At 39.5% G+C, this 20,992-nt stretch overlaps 1 protein-coding gene across 11 annotated transcripts in view; it reads left to right on the forward strand.

The window, feature by feature from the left end:
• The window catches only part of ABI1 (abl interactor 1), a 77,354-nt gene that overhangs the window by 750 nt on the left and 55,612 nt on the right, over positions 1-20,992 (forward strand). The gene's annotated exons all lie outside the window — the stretch shown is intronic.

A 20,992-nucleotide genomic window follows, 5' to 3' on the forward strand; every position in this document is an offset into this window, starting at 1 on the left:
CACACGGGTGACATCACGGAGCTCGGCCGCGGGGCGATCCGCGGTGGGAGCCGCGCCGGGTCCTCCTCGGCGTGCGGGTCCCGGCGGGGCCGAGGGAGCCGCGGTGCTGCGGGTCCGCATCGCGGCCGGGAGCGGCGTGCGGGGGCAGGAGGCTGCCCGTGCGCTGGCACTGCCGTGTGAGCGTGAGGCGGTGTTTCAAAATGGCAATCTGTGCCTCTCGCAGGCTGCCCGACTCAAACACCCTTCAACAGTGATTGCAGACCGGGGCTCTGGTGCTGGAAGAGGCTCTATTGGTTGTAGCGTCTCTCAACCGGTCGGTGTGGATTTTTTTCCCTCCCCTAGATTGCCAGTGGTTCTTGGCCTTGCTTTGAGTCTGTTTTTATGAAGCTACTTTAAGCACAATTTACTATTATTATTTTTTCAGGATTTACATCACATGACTCTGTAAGTCTGCATATTTGGTCATACTGATGTGGATACAGACCCATCCAGAGGGGCTGAAATGCAACTTTTTTTTTTAGAAAAAAAATTGAAGATGAAAGGCAAATAAACACGACTTGACTTACTAGACAGCTTGTAAAGTGAACTTTTTGAATCTAATACTAGATCACCTGTGATGAGTGTTTAGTATAGGTTATTAAACTCTCTGTTATCCATTATTGCTAGTAAACTATTTTACTGTTAAATGGAGCAGCAAATATGGAAACACAGTTTTAATAATATGAAGTGATTTTTTTAAAAAAGAGATATTTGGTTAAAACTGTTCTAACAAGCCATATTTTCAAATTTTTGGAGGTTTTTTTGTGGTGTATGAGGTAGTATGAGTTAATGTCTATTTATGCTTCCGAGTTGTTTGCTCCACCCAAAGAAAGCTGCTGATATAAATGCTTCTTAGAGGCGAGGTTCATTTGGTTTTACTCATGGGAAATATGACAAATACATGGCTATGGTAATTGTGGCACAAGTTTTGACCTGTCTCCTGCTCCTGACTTTTTCCCTGTGTCAGAAAGTTACAGAGAATCTTCAGTTACATCATTTTCTTCAGTCATAAAACTTTTCTTTCTTCCAGAAAATAAACCAAAATACCCCACCACTTGAGCAAGTTCCCACCCGGTCATTTGGAGTGGCTTTTCTTTTTCCCTTTTTTTTTTTTCTTTATTTAATTTGGTAACTCATTTTCACCTCAAGTATCAAGGTCAGCTAGATGTGGGATTGATGTGGTCTGTTTTATCTGTGTACAGCTGTGTTTACCCCTCTTGAAAGGAAGCTGGAATTCTAAAATTCCTAATGCAGACTTGCGCAGTGGCTTTGGAAAATGCATACCTCACTTGTATTTTACACGTATTGTACATTTGCTCAGTTAAAATGGTAAATATATTGATAAAATTACATATTTTTTGATGTTTGATGGAGGTGGGTTTTTTAATCAGCACTTGATGCAAAGCCATCTGCTGTCCAGTTGGACTACTGAACAGATTATACTGCCAGTGCCTGTGGTGGGGCCACTGCCGGATTAGGCAGTATGACACAGGGCACTGGGTTATGAGATTTGGGAGTATGTGGGATGGCAAGGGAGAAAAGGAGAGGAAGAGGCTTAACATGCACATAATATAAAATGTATGTGTTAAATGTAATTCAACATTTTATAAAAAAGACAGGCCAGAACAAAGAACCTGGCCCTGAAGTGAATGTTAAAATACTTCACAAGTGGCTACATATTGTAATTTATCTAGTAGCGTTTAACCGAATCACTTCGGCCTCTTTGAAATTGAGTAGCTTGGAATTTAGAGCACTTTCTCTTTTTTTCTGTGGGAAAGGCTATGTGCTCCCTAGTAGGAAAAATTACTGTGTGCTGTCACTCACTCTGCATTGTGCCATTGAGGTGGAACAGGTTTGTCTGACTATTCTGAGTGCTGGCACTAACAATTTGTAGTAATTGTAATAGCAGACAGAACGATGTTCTCAGCCTTATGGTTTATATTCTTTGCTGACTTAAGGAGGAAAGTAATTTACCACCCCAAATATTGCTGTATTCAAGCTATAGCTGGGGGGGTTTTTTAATTAAAAATATAGGAATTTTGTCTCTTTTACTCAATCTGAGAATTATTCTGGTAAAATTCCAGTCATGCTGATTTTTTGAAGGAAGTTTTCCTTCAATGTCTTTAAAGATTCCTAAAAAAAAAAAAAAAAAAAAAATGAGGAAGAATGGGGGGAAAAAACTCACCTGGTGGGAACTTGGCTCCCAAATGGTGAATGTAGCTTTAGGGACAGTAAGCATCCTTTTACTGAAGCATTTAGGAAAGATGACAGCATTTGGGACTCTCAAGCAGAAAACTGCTGTTCTTAGAAAAGCAGGAAGCAGTTTCTTGCTAAGGCACATTGTGACAATATCCGAATGCCAGCCAGTAACACAGTTTGCCATTCAAATCGTGTGTATTTTGGTTATCTAGAACGTTTATCTGTTAGGAAGGGAAAACAGTTTGGGAGAAACAGAGCAAATAAGTTTCTAAGGAAGAGCTGCAGTGCTGAAAGTACAGTACAGGATGGTGGCAGTCTGGGGGGGTGGGGGAGAGAGAGAGGAAAAAAAAGGAAAGGAAACCAAATATAGAAGTAGTAATTGAAGTACGTTGTGATGGATTTTTTGGTGGTGATTTTGGCTTTGAATAGAAAGAAAAAGGCATTAAGTATCTAATCTGTGCCAAGATTTAAAATCTGCAATGTTTCTGGTTGGAAGCTTCAGTAACAATCAGATAGAAAATTAGATTCCTATTTTCTTTTAGATCAGATTTAAACTCTGAACAGTTTTAAGAGGAAGTTTTGAATCTATAACTGGAAGCATTTTGTCTCCTGAAGTAATTTTTCTTAAATATAGAGATAATAATTTTTTTTAATATTTTCAAAATGTAAGTTCCCATAGCTAATGCCTTCCCCAGATCCTTTTGCCTGCAGATATATTCTTGGACTAGTCCCTTTTGGTGTGCTTGTAACTGAAAGGTTATCTGAAAATCTGTAACATAAAGTTGAAGGTACTAGTGAGGAGTTTCATCAGTATCCTAGACTGAATGAACTAGATCAGAACTAATACAGAAATAACAAGAAGTTAAAACACTTGCAATTCTAGTTATGATCAGCTGAAAGGTATTAACTTCCGTAGAGATTCTCCAGTCAGTTTTCTGGCTGTATTGAATTATTTTCATGTTTTAACAAACTTATTTACAATAATTAGCTTGTGAAGCATTAGAATGATGCAGGAAACCAGCATCTGCAGTGTTATTGCACTGATGACTTTCTTTTGAATAACTACAGTTGACTGGCGTAGCCCAGAGAGGCCTCTCTGTTCAAAATATGCTGCTTACAACTCTCTCCTACTGTCTAAATCAGGTGTTTCTTTATCCTTGTTTATGCATATGCAGATACATGATTTTTGTCAGTCTCTTTGCTTCTAGACCACTCTTTGCAATTTTTTGTTTTTAAGATCAAGTATAATTTTAATATGATTGTGAGAACCTTTAAGTGAATAGCTTACACTACTTGTGTAAATTCTGAGCTTGATGGTCTGAAGTGGGTACATTTAGCAGCTTTATGAAAATAAATAAATAAAAGACCTTTTAAGGAAGTAAGTGCTGTGTTGCCTAAATGTGTGGGGTTTTGTTGTCATGGTACTTCCTTCTGTAGCTTCTGACTGATATGTGGAAACTGAACGGTGAATTAACAAGCTGTTCTGGGTAAAATGGGCAAATCCAGGGACAGATTTGTTTGACTGCTATTGCAAAAAATTTGAAGTATCTTTCCAGTCAGTAGAGAAATAAATGTGGGGGATTGAGCAGAAGTGTTGCATGCAAGAAGTTTCATAAACGCAAGATGCGTGGAGGAATTCTTTGTTTGAAAAATTGAATATCCTACACTTCCTATACAGTAGATAGCATGTATTCGACAAGAAATACCTTTTTCTGTGGCATTTCTTCAAATGTTGGTAACTGGTCTGACACTTGATTTCATTGCCTGGTGCCTGGAAAGTGGCTTAGATTAGTTCAGTACAAAGAAGTTCACTCAGAATGTCTAATTCAGGAAATGACCTGCTCTAAAAGGATAAACTTCTTAAATTGTCACTAATACAAATCCTTTATGTGCTGTGAGAACTTGCATGCTTTTATATTCATAGGTTAATTAGTTTGTATTGAGAGTAAATGCAGAGATTTTTTTTTCTCTTCCCCTGGTTTTGTTGCTCAATTTGGAACATTTTACAAAAAAAGCAAATAAAGCTAGTTCACTTGCTGTAACACCAAATATAGTTCAAAATTAGAGAACTTCAGAGTGATGACATAAAATATGAGCATGTCATCCATTATGCTTCGTAGGTTTAAATAATATTCTTTAAGAAAAGATGTTAGGCTATACTTTCAAATGCTGTTCTTTTTTAAGGTAGTTTAAACAAATTTTTGCCAGCAGTATAAAAGGCACTGGCTGTTTTATGTGTAGCTTTTTCTAGAAATGATAGTACAGGTACAGGGTTAGGCTGGTGGGTTAGGCTTGTAGTTTTTCTGTACCTTGTGTAGGTGTTCTGTGCCTATGCAAGTGTGTTGTCTGTATTTTGAAAAATACAACTTTATATTTAGCTCAAAAGGAGCAATAAGGCAATAGTACAACTTCACTGAATCAGCAAGTGATTACCCTGCATATACAGGAAATGGATCCTAGAGTGTTGTATGTCTGGTTTGTGTCCAAAGGAGGTAGATGACATGAGATGAGCTTTTCCAAATTTGACATGTTTCCATTGTTTTTGTTACATTTGTTTTAAGAAACCAGCAAGATGTTGGCTACTATTTTTGTTCCATTTTTCACTAGTATTACAGCAGATTGTTATGTCAGCACTGTGTTACCTTAATCAGGCGGAGTAAAGTGGATTGGGATAAGCTTTTACAGGTGTGTATTCTTTCTTCCACAAGGGAAGCACTGTCCGCTCCATTCTGTTTGTGCACATGTCGGAAGGAAGAAGCTTGCAGGTTGTCTGTGGTCAGTGTATGCTAAGTGTGATCTTTGTTCCCTGTGCTGCACTTGCTGTGCCCAGCCCTGTGGAATTGTTGGAAGGAAGAAAGAAGCATGAATAAGAGAGGCAACTGTCTAATACTTAATTCCCTCTGATTCTCTGGGAGTTGATGCAGTAAGTGGCTCTTAGGGTAAAGAGAAAACAGATTGGCCTTGGGAAGATCTCATAAAGTGGATCCCATTGTAATGAAGGTAAGAGTACAGGAACAAGCTGAGTACAAGTAGAAAGTGTTGTACCTCTGAGGGCAAAGTTCCGGTAACTATCTGATCTAAGTTTAACAGGAAAAAAAACCCAAACCCTAACTCTGGAACAAAAGAACTGATGCAACTTCCCAATATCTTTGCTTAGCATTTTGAACTGGCTTTGTCTTGTAGAAGCATAAATGGAGTAATGGAATTTATAACTGACTTGGAAGGTCATATAGGGACATGCTGTCGGATTTGGGAACAGAACCTGATTGTGTGGACTTCAGTGCTGTTCACAAGGGTTCCCTATGCCACCCCACCCCTCTCCAAATTGCCTCTGTTATGCTACAACACAGCAAGAAGTGCGTATCCACAGAAACATGGAGACAATATCCACAGAGGCAGTGCAATGAATCCCTTGGGAAAATATGCACCTGAAACCATCATTGAACTCATTAGCAGCAATTGCTTTTCAAGAATTTTATGTATCTCCTCTCATAAGAACCTTGAGGTTCTAGTTTTTGGCTTTGCGAACTTCTGGAGTTACATAATGCTCACAGTACTGTTTGTCTGTGTGTTGGTGGGTCTTGGCAGAGGCACTAGAAGATGCAGCTCTATTTCTCATGAGTGAAAGCAGTCTGTGTTTTGACATTTCTGATGACTGAAATCTTGCTTATCTACAGAACAGTGGGGTGGCATCTGTGTGGACAGTGTCAGTTCTGGTATAGCAAGGCGTCCTTGAGGGGTAAGAGGGTATCTTGCTCTCTTCAGTGCCTGTGTTCAGTTCCTTTTTAGTGACTTGGAGTCTGAGGAGGCATAGTGTGGTTTTTATTTGTTGTTGCATAGTAGGAAATTACTTGTGGTCTGTCAGTTACTCAGTGTCCAGGCTTGTTCATAATTACCCAAGCGTTCTTGCTCTCTTTAGTATTTGTGTTACCTGGAGCGGTCTTCCTCTCATGCTATTCCTTCCACCCCATCCTGATTCTGAGCACTGGTGACATAAGGGGTGGGTTTGGTCACAGAGATCTTCCCTTCCCTCCACCCCTAAATAAAGGGAAGTAACTGCTGAATTTGTAATAGTAGATGCTGTGCCTCAGCATGGTTCCTCCCTTTTCCTGACCTTCCTGATGAGGCAGCTGCCGCAGAGGCTTCAGGTCTCCTGTGGGTTGCAGAAATAGCCCTTTGCAGCTTTGTACAGAGCTCTCAAGGGCCAAGTTCAGGGTGCTGCAAAGAACAGGTCATGATGTGCTCCTGAACAGAGCAAGATGGTATCTGCAGGTGCCTTTCCTCCTGCACCTTTAGCCTGTCAGTGTGTCCTTCTGACAGCACTGGAGGTGCTCAGTCAAGTGTTTCATAGATTTAGTGCCAGGTATTGAAATAGAAGATAGGGCATTTCTAACAGGTGGGCTCTTTGAGGAATCAGTTTTTTGTATAGCAGATGAAAGCAGAACTAAACTCCTCTTCTTGATATTCGAGGGAATGTGTTATTTTCCTTGGATTAATTAACAGGAGTGTAGGTGCCACCTTTGCTTGAGACTATGCAAATAACGCTGCTCATTACTTATGCAAGCCCTTAATGCTGTTAACAGGAGCTATGCATGCTTTGCAGAGCATATATTTGTTACTGTGATGCTGATATTTTAGAAAAGGGGGGAAGGGGAACCCTGCATGAGAATTTCAGCTTGGAGTGAAATATGGGTGTAGCATTTTCAGGTACAACTGGTAAAAATCAGCATCCTGTGTTAAGGTGAGATGAAATTGGTAGGTAACCTGCCGGCTAAGCTGACAAAGCAAGTTAGTTTAACTCTGAAAAAGATTGACTGCTTACCAGGAGACTTTATTTTAAATAATAGTCTTGTTGAAGATTCCAGATCTAGTATGTTTAGTAGGTGCTGAGTTTGGCAAACTGAAAAAGTATCTCAAAATCAAAACTTCTCTTGTACTGGGCCTCTCCTATGGTGAGGTCTCTTCATAACCTCCACAGGTAATGTGTACCATACTTTATCTTTCGACATCACAGAATATTCTAAAAGAACACTAAAGGTTGTCTCTTGTGCGATGAAATACATCTTTCTTATGTTCCTAATGTTTCTTATGTTAAGATAGCAGATATGTTTGTGATAGGTCATCCCTCCCTCTTTCTTTTTCCTCCCCTCTTTGAAGAGCCCAAAGTAATATATTCTGTGTATTCTTTATATGGCAAAAGTTAAAAGTGCAAGCACTCTGCTCCATGTGTGAGGAAGCTCAGATACTGCAGTGATGTACAGTTAAAGAATTCATGGGGAAGATATTCTGCCTCACTATCCTAATTTTATTGTAGCATCCAAGAGAAATAGGAGTAAAATGTGGTACTGTTCTTAGTTTTGTTAAGAAAACAGGAAGGCCTCTCAGAACTCGTGCAGAGGAGTCTTGCTAAAACAAATGTTGGTTTGACATCCTTAGAGTTGAGTGTAATGTTTTTACTGGGTGGTCTTAAGGCTATAAATAGTTCAAGAAAAAACATTGTTTGTTTACTGCTTGAAGCATAATAATCCTTGGAAAAGAATTGAAGTGTAGACTGCTAGCTACTCTCACAGAAGTGTTTCGCATGATTATACTTTTTCAGAGCTATACTTTATCAGCCAAGTGTGGAGTTTTTTGTTGGCTTTTTTTCCCCAGCTAATCTTTCACCAGATGCGTATCTTTACTTTCATTCTCTGATCTCCATGTTGTACTTTGCGATCAGTTAATCCACCAACCAGTATTTGTCCCGCGGCAATCATTGTCAGCTGAGCATCTTATTTGACTTTATTGTAGCAGGTGTGCTACAAGTTAATACTTGAGTTGTGGTCCCTATGCAGTGATTGTCTGTTTTCTGGAGCCTATGATAAGAAAAGGTCTGCATAGAACAGAGACAAGAGAAGAACAAGGTGTCCAGGCAGGTGTATCAGATGAATGCATGAACATCCAAGTAGCTGCAGAATGCTATGCCATGGCTTGTCGTTTCACATTCATATACCTAGTAATGTTAGTTGCTCTGATGTCACTAAATGTTACTAGTGACATTTCTCTCTTTCCATGAGCTTCTCTTAGCCTGTGATCTTAATGTGAATTTGCTGATTTCCCTCTCACAGCTCAAGTCTCCTCTCTGCTTGCTTGCTGAGATTACTCGTTTGGCCTGTTGTCTCATTTACTCTTCTCCTGCTGCCAAATACTTTGGACTTTTGGTTCTGCTGCCATTGACGCAAGAGTGCTCTCATCACAGCTTCTGCCTCTGAAACTCTTACCTGCTTTCTCTCTACATTGTTTACTTTCAGTCTCATTTCAGATCTCCTCTGAAAACCTATTGTGCCCTGCCTGTTTCTTTTAATTAATATCTTTCTGTTATTTAGCTGCATGTTTTACTGCCTTGCAGCTTAAATTATGCAGCTGTTTTTTGTGATGTCTTTCAGACAAATAGCTTCTACTAGCATGGGTTTGAATAATTTGAAACATGCTGCTACTGGAAACATTTATATGCATTTCTTTTTTAGATTATCTTTATTGGGACAGAGTTGAGACTAAAGCCTTGGCTCTATCGTGGTCTGTAACTACCTGAGAAAGCCAGGATGAGCAGGATACAGAGGAAATAGAAGGCAGCTGGGAAGACGTGATGTGGAATGGGACTGACATGATTCTCCCTAATAGTAAAACTCTTAGGAGGCCTCTGATATATGCAACCAGACCTTTCCTTTATAAGAAATTTGTCTTGTTCAGGAAGCTGGTCCTTTTGTTGCTCTGAGACCAAGGAGTGGAAAGGGCTTAATGAAACTTCTCTACTTGAAGGTCTTTGGCTCTTTTAACAGTGAGGGAAAGTGTATGTCAGGAGGAAGGGAGGAATGATGTTCTCTTAACATACCTGTTAAGACACAGGTATGCATTAACGAAGCAGAGCTGGACCTGATCCTGGAAGATTTTTATAAAATATGATTGTAGCCTCCAGGGTTCCCACTAGAAGCCTCATGGCAGATGGCCTGAATGATGTTTTAGTCAAGATCTAAAGAGTATCAGACTAATAAGTAGAGAAATGATGGATCAGTGCACTTAACATTGGCAAGATCTTTGGAGATCTGACTGGAGATTGTTCAGCTTTTGATTTGCTGGCTGACTCGCAGGATTTCTAAATCTCTGGAAGGAGCTATTGTTTCTATGATTCAAACTCCTGGCTTTAGCTGTCTTAGATAAAGTGTGCATCTGGTTTGGAAGTGCTTGGCTCTACAAGGGCTCTCTTCAAATATCGTGGGTGTGTTTCCTGCTGCAGCATACCATATGTTCACCCAGCATTGAAATGGTCTGGTTGCTGCAGTAGTCCTGAGATTTGTCTTAATTGGCTACAGGTCTTGAATCTAATTTCGAGGTATCTTTAGCTTTGAATGTTAGAGAAAATTGTTGTTGCCATAGATGTAATTGAAGCTTGAGCTCATACAGTGCCGCTTACTGTGGAAGAAGTCTTGTATCACTTCAGTAGTGGGTGTGTCATTTCATTCCTCTTTAGCAGTCTGTCCTTTAACCAGTGGAGAAGGATAACAGCCAGTGGAAAACTTTCTAGCATACATTCCCTCTTTGAAAACCTACTGTCCAGGAACAAGAACTGTAAAATCAGCTCCTGGCAGTACTCTGCGGTGAATGAATATTGACTGTTTGGAGACTGAGGGAGGTATTTTTGTGATTATGAGAGAAGCTTGTTTACTGGGGATAGAAGCCAAGTATGCAGGGATATGGTACCTGTTGGTTTTCTACTTCTCTGTTGAGGGGAGAAATGTTGCTGGTTTTGGTCCTGAATGTGGGATATGTGGGGAATTTGAGTGTGTTCCTTGGGCATGGAAGAGGCTTAAGAGCAGATAAAGCATTATCTATGTTGAACAACTTTCTGCCTTCCTGACAGAAAATTGAAATGATTTGAAGGATGATTGGAAAGCTATTTGGGGGTCTTGAGAAACTCCAAGGTTTCTGGTAGGAGTAAAAGCAGAGGAGGAGTGGGAGAGAGTCTGTGTAACCCTCCTTCACTGTGTTCAGCCACTCACTTGCTACCTCTGGTGCTGAGAAGGACAACATTAAAAGCAAATACTTTTACTGTTTGTTTCTTACCTACAGCAGAGAGCTGGAGAGGTACCTTTAGTTTTTTTCCCAGATTGCTGTAAGGGGTTACTGCAGCAGCAGTGTGAGTGGGGGAGTATGAACTGGAACAGGTACTTACTGGCTGAATAACATCCCACGATGCCTGGGGGAATGAACGTGGGGAATACTGTGAGTCATACTTGTCAGTCTCATAAAGCAGGAGGCTTTTTAAAATTGGCCTTGGAGGGGAAGAGGTGTTTAATGGAGCAGTTGTGAAGGAGTTATGCAAATGGAGAACATAAATAATGAGCAAAGACACTCATTTAAGCTTCTTACCTCCTCAGAAAATTACTAAATGCAAACAACTACTGTGAAAGTTAAGAAAAATACATCATCATTAAGTGGAATGGGTGTAAAGATGTGGCCATCCTTGATGATAAGAAAATTCACCTTTTGTGACTAGCAAAATTAATTTCTGTAGTTGCTGAACTGGAAACATATTTGCTGTTGGTTTGTTTGGGTTTTTTGCTTTACAATTTCCTTTGAAAAACTACAAGGCAGGAAAGTGAAAAGCAGTATCCTAACCTAAGAGCTGGTTAGGAAGGGAGGTGGCAAAAAGACCAGTCTTCAGTTTTGCTTTGAATATATCTTCGGTGTTTAGACTGGATTTGTATAAAAAGTTTTTCCATTTCTATCCCCCTATTCATGCAGGAGTTAATTTACATGTAAATACTGTGTATTCTTTGGTAAAACTGAGAGCATGTTTTTAGGATATAGCTGCTTTTTTTTTTTTCTCCCCTGACACAGCCACTTTTTACTGTTTTAAATTAAAGAGTTTTCAACAGAGCTTATGAAATGTAATTGTTCCAGTCCTGGACTTGCTTGCAGATGCTCACATTGTAGTAGAAATCTTATCTCTGGTAGCTAAGCCTTCCCAGCAGACTTAATGGGCTTAAAATTTACTTGGACTACTACTTCTGCCTCTTGCAGTGTAGAGAGGCCATCCCAAGCTTTGAAGCAGTTGAATATGACAGATAAACTGTCCCACGTGTTGCTACATGATTGTAGGTGTCCTCCCTTGGCCTCCCCTGTGTTTTAACCCAGCTCCTCCTGGGTGTGCAGATGCAGAGGCAGTGTGGGTATGGGTGGGTACACAGCTGTGGCTGATGTGTTCCTCTTGTGGAAGGACTGTTTCTCCAAACACAGCTCCTCTGTAGCTGTAATAAGGCCATCATCTGTCAAGCTGATTACAGATGAGATAGCAAGCTGTCCTGGTGGCTCTGTGACAAGTGCTGAAATGGAATAGTTCAGGTGTTTTACTACTGGAGGGGGAGACAGGGAGTGATGTGGATATGACTATTCTTATGCATCTGGTTGCATGGAAATTCAAGCTCTGCTGTCATCTGTACGACTCTTTGCACTTCCTGCATTTGCCTAAATCTGCCCTCTTCTCCATTGCACGTGAAGGGGAAGCAGTCTTTAAAATCATGGGAAAGGGCATCATACAAACATCAGCGGAACTTCAACACTGATTACAACTTAGCTGTAATTGTGTCTACCAGAGGCATTGCAGCTGTATTTCTGGGAAAAGTTACTCACTTGAAGTACTGCTGTACTAACACCACAACAATTGTCTCACCAAGGACTTTCTTTAGAAAACCAAAACAAAGCAATTCCCTCACTCCTGAACTTGGTCTTCTATTGAAGAACTTTCTTGCTTTCTTCTGTTGGTTTCTGTAAGTTAGGTTTTACCTGTTGCTGGATGTGGAAATAACCAGAACTAAATGATTTTAAAACACTGTGATATTATGGTAATCTACTCTTCTGTTCATTTTTTTTTGGGGGGGGGGGTTGAAGAAACAATGAGGTATTATTGACTACCATCCCTACTCTTTCTCCTTCTCTTCTCCATTCTCCTGAACCATCTGTTTGTTCTGTTGTGTGTGGTTTTTAGAGAAACTAACTTCCTACTTGTTGCAATTGAAATAACCCAGTATTCAAATAAGCTTCTGCATATAAGGTTTTGGAAAGTTGTTGCTAACCATAAGATCAAATTTTAACATAATAAAAAGTAATTATTCAAAAATAAGCTGAATGTAGTGTGCTTACAGCCACTATCGGATAAAAATTGTAGTCAGGTCCAGGAGCATATAAAAGTCTGAGCAATATTAGCAGCTGTTTATGGGATTGGATAGGAACAGAAACTAGGTTGATTTTTCTCCACTTACATGCAAGTTCTTGTAAAAACAATCACTCCTTGTATTGCAGTCCATTGCTTTATTACCATGAGATCACTTATAGCCTGTGTGCTATGTCTTTTGCTGGCAAACAAGCTACTACAAAACTGTGGAGATCCACTGGTTTCTGGTCTTTAATACATTGCACCAGTGTTGTGAGATGTGTGATGGTTTCCTGCTGGAGTGAGTGTATTCATCTTTGAGACACTAAATAGTCAGCTGTGTGGAGAATTTGACCCTATAATGGCCATTGTTTTCTTCTTTGTTTTAAGAATACTGTGATGTTTGGGAACCCCCTGAACTGTAAAATCTAGGTAGCAGCTGTGTGTCGAAAGTGACTTTCTTAAATGTGAGTACTCTTCCTGAATTAGGAACACTTGCAGTCCAGACATTTGCTGGATGTCAGAAGGCCTGTGTAACTCTTGGCTCTGCATTTTAGTGTCTTGAGATTCTTTTGGAGCTGGACATGCCTGTTAATGACATTCTATGCTCTCTTTCCCCCCTTGCCTCCCTGGTTCCTGTTGTCCTGGTCCTGTCACATCTCTGACATCTGCATGTGGAGAAACCTGTTGCCGTGCAGAGTGTAGCTTTGAGCTTACTTACTTTTGGATGAACCCCTTTTTGGATGCTGAGGTTCACCATGTGACTGTTTTGCACAGAGCAGTTGAGGTTACCCTATTGTCTGCGTTCAGAGCACTGTTGACACGGATTCATAAAATACCAGGTTGGAAGGGGACCTTAAGGACCATCTCCTCCACCCTTTCTTAGCAAAAGCATTATCTAGGCAAGATGACCTAGCACTTCTCTGAGGAGATAATTCCAGTGACTAACTGGTTGCACTCATTGTGAAAAATGTTCCTATTGTGTCTAATCAGAATCTCCCCAGAAATAACTTATAAAAAGGGAGTCTCCATCTTCTTTGTATCCACCCTTTAAATACTAAAACATCTGCGGTGATAACCTGTGATACCAGGAGATGACACTGTAATTTGATCCTTTATGCTAAATCTTGTTGTCTTAACCTTGCTTGCTCAGTGCTGTCTGAGGGTAGGGAGGAGACTAGAGTGAGGATCTGAAAAGAAAAAGGTAATCTTGGAAGCTTGCCTGTGAAAGGCTATTGAATTTTAGCATGTTACTTGTCTTCACGTATAGATTTGTTTTAGAATTCTGGGCTTAGACCTTCTGTTTGATTTGCCAAAACAGAAATAAAAAACTTATATGTGAGCACTCATGAGTCCTTGAGAGTAAACTGAAGAGGTAAACAAAATCCATAGGTATCAACTATGTTATGTTGATAACCATTGTTATCAACATAATGAAATTAAAGTTTTTCACACAGTTTGAACTGAAAAGCTTTGCTCCAAAGCAGGTTACTCTGAGCTGCCTTGATTCAAAGATTTGTATGACATGAAAATCTGCCCAGTTCCAATTTTTCTCTCTACTTAGAGAAACTCAAGTTTGGTTCTGTATTCCTGCCACTATATTACAAGGAGTATATTAAGGTAACTAATATATGCTAAAGGGACTCCTTCCTACTCCCACCAAAAAAGAAGTGAAAAATAACTCTGATGTATCAGGGAGCATGTCTTGCTAGATGAGCTAAAATTTGTGTGTGGTGCTGTCACTTAAGAAAGTAAACAGAAAGCCATTTTAATTTCAAGCCCTATTACAAACAGAAAAAAAAAATCAATATTTGAGATACAGTGTATAAAGAAACTAATAGGGAGTTAGAGAACTTACATTCTATTATCTGCTGTCTAGCGTACCAAAATAATCATACGCTCCAAAGCCTTGGGTGGCTTTCTTAGTGTTGAAGGAGGAAGGCTGCTATGGAAGTGCCCAGGTTTTCTTTTTCTGTCTGACAGTCTGAGGGTGGCATTAGAACCACAGACTCACAGAATTGTGTAGGTTGGAGAAGACTTTTAAGATCATCAAGTCCAACCATTACCCCAGCAGTGCCAAGTCCACCACTAAATCATGTCCCTAAGTGCCACATCCAACATGTCTTTTAAATACCTCCAGGGATGGTGACTCCACTACTTTGGAGCTCTGGTTGGTATCTCTGATGTCAGAGCCTGCTTTTTGTCAGCTCTGAAGAAATTTGTGTTTGATGTCATAAGGCATACTGTCATTACTTTACAGTAAGAAGGTTTCTGTCCTGAGGCTTGTATTGTCTAAATCATGTAAAACACAGCAAATAAGACTTGGACCAAATTTCTTACGCTCGCTGCATCTACGGTCTTGTGTGCACAAGACTGTGTGAAAATGGCACATGGACGTGTCTGGTTCTGTCATTTGAGTTCAGTGTGGCATACCAATATGATTGTATGCACAGACTAAAACAACAGGCAGTAACAATGCATTGTGCCAACGTATATGTTTATTGTGACATCTCCTTTATTTGATTTGGCAAAAGAACTGAAAATTGTGTTTTCAACAATATATATGTAAATTTCTTGGTTTTTTTAATAAGGGGAGTGGTTTAGTCCAAAGCCAACACGAACACTGTTTGCTGCATTGGGCAGAAAATGCTCCTAACAGAGCAGCTGGCGTGTACCTTCCCAGGCTCCATCTGTCAGAGTCTACATTGCTTTGGAAATCACATTCCTATTGGATAGATTTGTTTCTTCCTATACTGTTTGCAGCCTGGATTAAAATGGAATTCCTAAGTTGATTTTTTTTTTTTTTTAAAGCTAGTTATTGTTTAAAGCACATATATTTATGTGTGTGTATATATATATGTATGTATGTGTATATATATATAGGATATATACATGTCGCTTAAACTATCCTTGGGAATAAACTTCTCTCCTTAATGAAGAAGCTTTTCTCCCTCTACCTTCCCCAAAAGAGATAATGATTAAAAAATTGAGGCTCTTCTGTTTACAGTTACTCAACAGAATGAAAAGCAACTTTCAAGTAAAAGAAAATCTGCAAGGACACAGTGAGGTTGACTAAATTGGTCTCAGCCCATAGAAATGCTAATTTGCTATCAGGGCTATTTAGGACTGGTCAGGGGAATATTATTGATGGAAATGAAGGATTTGCTTCTAGCTGATTGTCTGGCATGTACAGGATTTGGGGGAAGGGCCTGTCTGAAACAGAGTTTGTGAATTACAGGCAGTGCTGTTTGCACTGCCCTATGTGTTTGTTGAACTGCAATAATTCAGTATGTGTCTTGACCCTTGAGATAAAGAAGCTGACTAGTCAATGATTTTTGTCAAGATAGTGTTTCTGAAAAGAAACAGGCTGAAATCTTGCTTGTGGGCTGCGGTGTAGTAATGGTGGTGATCACCTCATCTTCTGGTGCCTTGAATGAATGCCAGCTTTATTGTACACGGTCTGTACCTCGGGAGAAGAGATTTCAAGTTCTGCCAGTTCCTCTGTGTTTTGTATAGCTGAGGTACAGCATCTTATCTTTGAGAAACTCCACAGACATGGTATTATTTCATACCAATGGGGTTTTTTTGTTGTGGATGCTGGAAGGAAATTTACTTGGGTTGAGTTGTAAATGCTAGCCTGGCTGTGTTTATTGAGGATTTCTGCTTTAGTAGATGGGAAGAATTACTGTTTACTGAATGAACGTGAAAGAATTTAATCATCCTCATTTTAATTTTGGGGTTACCGTAGTGAGAGGGATCTTGTGGTTAAGAACTGCTCTGAATGGTTAGGCATCCTTCTATGCCTCCTCTGTCTTTAAATTCCTTCATGCTCCTGCAACAGTGTTATTTAAGTGGTTGAGAGGTTTGATATTTCTATTTGACACTACCTATCACTATGTGTAGAGAGGTGTATTGAATAGTCTGTTCTATTTCTTGTTTTCACTGTCAGTGAGGGATTGACTGCCAGGCCCCTGGAGAGAAGGCCTTGGACAGGAGGTGGTCATGTTCAGTGACTGCAATATGTTGCTATTAACAGCTTACAAGCTATTGGGTAATTAAAGTCTTGAGCTTTAACTCACAAATTAAGGAATGGTAGAAAAGTACAACAAAATGACAAGTTATGGCAAAAATTAGTTCATTAAAATGCTGGAACATTTTGCTACTGCAAATATTGTAGCACTGATCTTTGTGATGCAGAATTTTAGTTGAGATTTGCCAGTGATCTGGAACATGTGGGTTTTTGGCTTTAGTTCCCTTTCATATGGAGGCTTGGTTGGTCCTGTCATTTTATCAGGCTGTACTTGGACTAAGTCCTTTCCTGTTCTTTGTCCCCACATAAATGCTTGCTTTTTAAATTTCCCACAGTTGTGTTTATTGATAATAATAATGATGATATGAATGGCAGAACAGGTGGTTCCAGTAACATGAATAGGGATAGTGGCTGATCTGCTGATGTTGAAGAAAAACAGTAGATGAAGTGTCTGGTGGCCCTCTGAAGTCTTATCTGTTGTGCTGTGGGAGGATGTCTCTTGTCCTAGTATGTTGGGCAAAGGTTGAGTTTAAACTTCTGAACTAACTCTCCTGATGGCTTACTTCACTTTCCAACAGGGGAATTGAGGTGCTGATCAGTGAGGAACAGTCTATAACTTGTAGGCAGGTAAATTCCAGGCCAGATATAGCTCTGTGGATGTTGGGAAGTACTCAGTGCATCATCCCCTTGAAGTAAATGTTAGTCTAATGCATTGCAGAGAGAATTTCTTCAACGGGATGAGCACAGTAAACCTGTTCCAGGAGACAATTGACACATCTGACTGATGCTCTCTTTTTACCTGCGTGGCATATGTAGTGTAAGCAACCCCTATTTGTAAATTTTGAAGCCTTGATTTCCCTTGCCACTTTGCAATGATACATCCCTTAAGGCTCTATCTATGATGAGAGGAATCCTGAATGCTCTGTGCTGAGCACCTGCTAGTAATAACCACAGTCTGTTTAGATCTAGTTGGATGACTTCCAGGTAGATAATTTGCTCCTTAAAGTTCTTCAGAATATAGAAACTTGTGGCACTTGCTGCTGTGACTTGCCAGTGTGATTCTCTTCTTTCATTTATGACTGATACTCTGATGCAATAACTATTGGTAACAGGCAAAAAGTCTGCCATGGTGCAGTGTGTTTACAAAGCAGTCTAACAAGCTGTATGAACTACAGATATGGGGGAACCTGTGTCCGTGGGCTACGCACTTATTTCTGTACATAGCTCCTTGGTTATTTACAGTGATCTCTGGATTTACAGCTCATGATATTCAACTTCAATTAACTTTGCCTACTGAGCTAAAAATCTAATCTACTGTGTATGGCCTTTGAAACACATTAATGCAGCTTGGATGTGGAATACTTGGTCTAAGCTGAACATACATTGTGAATAGTATAGAAATGCCCAAGCCTTTTGCTCTTAGGAGTCAGAACTAACAAATAAACCCTTAAGACTAGCTAGGAATTATTAAAAGCTTTATCAGATCACTGAACCAGTGTCTTCAAACTCATAGATGCATCTGGAAGTTCCACATAATGTTACAAGCTCTTTCTTAAGGGAAGTTAGCTCCAGTTTTCTGACCGGGGAAAGCACTTTTCAGAAATCCATTCCTTCTACCTTGGAGTGTCCCCAGCTAGTTCTCAGGGAGGTTAAAATGCTCGTCTAGGAGTCTCCAAGCCACTGCCTGAATGTACGTCTTCACCTATAGAAGTTCTATAGAAGTATTTCCAATTGACTTGAAAATGAGGTGCTGTAGATTGTAGCTAATGTAAGCCCATAAGCTAAAAGTTTTGGCTGCATGGCTTGATTTGGATATCTGAGCTAAAATGGCAAGACTCTAGTGAAGGAAGCAGAACTTTGAAACCTCAGCTGTAGTATTTGTCTTACCAGGAAGTATACATTCTATAAATGGCAGAAGAGAATACTGATGAAAGTATTGATGACTCTTGCATAGTTGCATTCTGTGAATGCTGATACATGACAGAGATTGCTAAATCTACAACTGATTGTAGTAATCCTGATTTTTTCTTTAATCAGTTAATGATAGGTGGAATTCTTTTTTTAAAAAGAGAACCAAGATGTAAAACTGAACCATTATCTTGTGTTTACTTGTGAAGCAAACACAGATGCACTGCACTGTTGGATTTGTTAAATATGCACGAGCAAAGGCTATAAAACTGAGTGTAAAGCTGTCCCTGTAGCTTGATTGCTGCACATCTGAAGAGGTATACTTAACAGCTCTGTTTAGCTTAGGGATTTTTAGGCTGCTTTAGGGCAGTTCTCTGTTAGTAGTTCAACCTGGATGAGTTTTTCTGTGCTTGAATTTGTACATATTCCAACAGCTGAAGAAGAAAAATGTAGAACAAGACATGCCACATATTAAAGAGACATTATTTTTATTTGTTTCTGCTGTGGCAGCCAGCCTTGGTGTGATCTGATGAGCTACTTTTTCACCTTTATCAAATGGACTCAGTTCTTCTGGTGGGGAATTTGTCTTAAAGGGAGTTTCAAGCACAGTGATTTGAACTGAAAGTTCAAAAAGGGAAGACAGAGGTTGAACAACAGGAATGAGGGTATGGACTGGTGCATTTGCAGTAGAAAGTTTGACTTCTGAAGATGATTTGCAGTGTGAGCTGATTGAAGTTTTTGGAGGAAGCCTGTACATTTGCTGTATGAACTGGAAGGTGGTGGGAATTAGCTGAGAGAGAAAGCTGGGAGGAGAGATGGCTTGAACACTGCACAGACAGTGTTGTGGGAATGTGCCTGTGTGGGTGGTAATTTGGAGAGGGGAAGAAAATGCAACTTGTAAAGATCAGCTGCAGAGTGATGGACAGGTTCCTTGATCATTTGACCTTGACATGTCACTGAACTGAAGACTCAGTAAAAGAGCTTCTTCCCTTCTTTTACTGTGGCAGTTGCTCGGGTGCAGAACTTTTTAAGGAAACTTTATAATTGAAGTTTGAATTTGACAAAAATACATGATATGCAGTGTGGAGTGCCATGCAAGTTTAACTGTCTCTTTATATATCTGCTTGAATTATAGGAGAGGTTTTCTTTTTTTTCCTCAGTATTAAACCTAGTTATGTGAAAGCAATTTCAAACAACAATTTTGCCATAGTAACATGACTGTTAGGGGTCAACTGAGGATACAGGTGGGAGCTTTCAGGAGGGAAGCTTGAAAAGCTGTGATCTGTATTTAAAGAACATAAGAACATCCACTTTGCTACTGTAGGATGTTTAAACTTCCATTTATATCAAGGACAACCGGAGAAAAAACAGTATATTTGAAACTTCTAGTACGAGATCTTAAAGTAATTCTGAACCATTAGGAAAACAAGTCAGTTGACAGTCTTTGTATCACATTCTCTTAAAATACGAATAGCTAACTGGTGCTTATGTATGACAGCTAAAGTATCTAAGGGAATGTAAACATCTGCATTTTCTTCTATACTGCTCTTAGTTTTTACTTTAAAAGGGAGGTGAAAGTAACAATTAATAACACTGGAACTCCCATCTTCTTTCTGTTGCTATCACATAGTTCTTGGCTTCTCCCTCTACCCTCCCCCCTTTGCTCTCTGTGAAGCTTTTAGCTTATATCTTGTGGATGCCAGCAGTTCTAATTAAAAAATGTAAAAGACTATATGTCAAGTTAGTTCTAATCTAAACAGTTAATCTGCAAACTGAAATCGCTTGAATTATCTGCAACGTTTGAAAATGTTTCTAAACTAGTTCTTTATGGGATGTGAAATACATTCCACATCACAACTATGTTAATTTAATCCTGCTGCCAAACTAGTACTTTGAGCAAATAACTAAACCATTTGGTGCTTAGGCAAATGAGGACAAGGCACTTGATCAACTAGTCATTAAAGACTAAAAGAAGCTTGTTGAAGTCTTGTCATTTGACAACACTCATTAATTGGGTGCTGTGACTTTGTCACCTGTTAGTGTTTAGTCTAACAGTATTTAGTTGAAACTTTGTAATAAGAAAACTGCTTACTTGAACTACACTTGAGTATGTTACACTCGTTAAGTTACACTTGTGTTGACTGCTGTTTTATTGGCTGTGTCTTGTTCAGTAAACGTTTTATTTCAGGTACCACTGAGGCTGCTACCTGCATTTTCACCATTGTCCATAGTGACGGAACTTCAAGTATAAATTATCAGTTGTTTTCTTTAGTCTGTAGTTCAGTAGGACAGCATTTTTGAGAAGTCACTGCTAGTGGTGATTTGAAGTTTAAAATGCCTCTTTGGAAAGGTGCTTTTGGAAATTTGTTTCTTGAACCTGTAGTAGTAGTTGTCTTGCAGATTCTTCACCAGCAAAATTTTTTTTCTAGAAAAGAAAAATGACTTTTACTAATGTTTTCTGGCAACTAGAAATACCAATACTCTTTTTTAGGTGAAAGGTATTGGCTTGCATTTGGAAATACTAAAAAAATAGAGTTTTATGTACTATGTCTTTAGTACATGCAATAGTTGTTCTGCCTTTTGACAACAGATTGCATTGAACTGTTCTTACTACTTCACATTGTAGG

This window comes from Corapipo altera, unplaced genomic scaffold (genome assembly GCF_003945725.1).
Source record: "Corapipo altera isolate COAL_440 unplaced genomic scaffold, ASM394572v1 63, whole genome shotgun sequence".
In the NCBI taxonomy this organism is placed as follows: domain Eukaryota; kingdom Metazoa; phylum Chordata; class Aves; order Passeriformes; family Pipridae; genus Corapipo; species Corapipo altera.